The sequence below is a fragment of the Panicum virgatum genome, chromosome 2K (assembly GCF_016808335.1).
Source record: "Panicum virgatum strain AP13 chromosome 2K, P.virgatum_v5, whole genome shotgun sequence".
Lineage (NCBI taxonomy): Eukaryota > Viridiplantae > Streptophyta > Magnoliopsida > Poales > Poaceae > Panicum > Panicum virgatum.
Genome location: NC_053137.1, coordinates 27,423,281 through 27,425,490, shown reverse-complemented (window position 1 = coordinate 27,425,490; position 2,210 = coordinate 27,423,281). Strand labels below are relative to the sequence as shown.

At 46.3% G+C, this 2,210-nt stretch overlaps 1 non-coding gene across 1 annotated transcript; it reads left to right on the top strand.

Annotated features, from left to right (window-relative positions):
* The first annotated feature begins 1,769 nt into the window (after window positions 1-1,769).
* Window positions 1,770-1,878, top strand: LOC120696409. Its single transcript, XR_005684180.1, has one exon. It is a non-coding gene; the product is annotated as a small nucleolar RNA R71 (small nucleolar RNA).
* The last annotated feature ends 332 nt before the right edge of the window (window positions 1,879-2,210 follow it).

The following is a 2,210-nucleotide window of genomic DNA, read 5'->3' as shown; positions in this document are numbered from 1 at the left end:
CCAGATGCTTCCTCAACGGTTATGAACTTTGGAAATATGGTGCACGGCCAAAAAGTTTACTCAAAAAGATGTTCAAATTATTTTTCCCAAAAGATTTTAAAACTCAGAAAATATTTTTGGTCTTTCTGTAAAAAGGGAAAAGTGCTAGAAAAATTCCAGCATGCAGAAAACAATTTTGAAAATTTCAAACATGCAGTGGAGAAAAACAAATAAGGTGCAAAGAAAATGTTGAAAAGCGGAGAAAGCAAATATGAGATAAATACCAATTTACCTTTGGCAAGGGCGCGTCATTTAAAGTCCGATGTGCATGACTTTTCTCCATCGTTCTTACCATTCGTCGGCTCGTCCTGGAGAACTGGACGAGGTCGAACTCTCGACCTTTCGCCACACCTTCTTTTCCTTCTTCTTTCTTTTAGGTGCAGAGGGTCATTGTTCTGGCTGGGGTTCTGGTGCACCCCAGAGTGCTTTCCCTTCACTGTCTTGTTGGATTATGAAGCGCTGCTCTTCCTTCTTCTTGAACCTAAAAAACATATCCTCCCTTCCGACACGGAAACGGATTTCTCCCTTTCCGACATCGATCCTTGCCTTGGAAGACCTTAGAAAAGGTCGCCCAAGTACGAGGTCGACTCCGAGGTCACCCTCCATATCCATTACCACAAAGTCGGCAAGGATGAAGGAGTCTCGTACTCGTACGAAAATGTGTTCGACTATCATTTCGGGATACCAAATGGTTGAATCTGCAAGCTGTACGAGCATAGTTGTTGGGGAAAGAGCAGGATATTCAAGTGCTTCATATATTACCTTGGGCATTATATTCATGCTTGCCCCTAGATCACATAGGCATCACTCAAAGTGTTTGATGTAGATCAAGTAGCTGATCATGGGGACCCCTGGATCATGGGGACCCCTGTCATCATGCCATCCCAAACATCATTCCTTGGGGGATAGTACCTACCTGCATGGTTATTGCGTGGTGGCCTCCGGGACGAGTTACCCCGTCCGGTAGACACCATGCTGACTTTTTCAACGGGAGACTCGGGTTGCCCCAGGATCTTCCCGCTCTCAATAGCAGGTAACGAAGCAGCAATTTGTGCAAGCTGGGTTTCGATCATTTTGTTGAAACTTAACTGGTTTTTAAGAGTAGAAGACAAAGCTTCAAGCTTAACATTTAAACTTTCCAGGGATTTATCTTTGGCCAAAGCTTTTTATTTATATTTTCATTGATTTTAACTTGGCCAAGAACAAGTTCTCTCAAGGGAGGTTGGTTTGAATTGAAATTCAAATTATAAGAAGGATTGTAGTTATTACCTCCCTGAAAAGGTGGACGTGGCTGGTTCCACCTCTGGCCTCCTTGTTGTGGACGGTACCCGTTGTTGTTGTTGTTGAGGTAGGCGCAGTCTTCACGGGTTTCGGGGCAGTCGTTCCCCGAGTGTCCTTCATTACCATAGACTTCACACGTGAAGTGCGATTCCATGGCATGAGCATAGTTTTCTCTATGCTTCTTGAATTCGGCCCTTTCGCCAAGATGCTTCAGTAGGAGGTCCGGTTTGGCAACGATCATATCCATCTCCTTGACGGTATGCGTGCCCTTGGTGCGGAGTTGGAGTCGTTCATCGCTCCACCCATGATTGGAGACCATCTTCTCGACCAATGCTTTGGATTTGGCTATGGTCAGGTCAAGGAAGGCTCCTCCAGCAGCGACATCAATATTGGCTTGAGATGTCGTTGTGAGCCCATTGTAGAAGCTTTGAAGGACGAGCCACTCGTCCATGCCATGATGAGGACAGGCCAGGATGTATTCCTACAGCCTCTCCCAAGCTTCTGAGATGGATTCCATCCCTGTCTGCTGGAAACTTGAAATTCTTCCGCGCAGGGCATTTGTTTTGCCCAGCGGGAAGAATTTTGCGAGGAACGCCTTGGAGCATTTGGCCCAGGTGTCGATGTCCTTTTCTTTATAAAACCACTATTTCGCCTTCCCCATGAGGGAAAAGGGAAACAAACAAAGCTTGACAACGTCGGCGGCGACACCCCGTATGACAATGGTGTCGCAGAGCTCCAGAAAATTTTGCAAATTTGCATTTGCATCCTCATTTGGCTTGCCCCAGAATGGGCTAGCCTGCACCATGTTGATAAGGCTTGATTTGAGCTCGAAGTTCACGTCCCCGACAATGATGTTGGGGCCAGTGGCCACATTGTTGGTGGAGGGGATG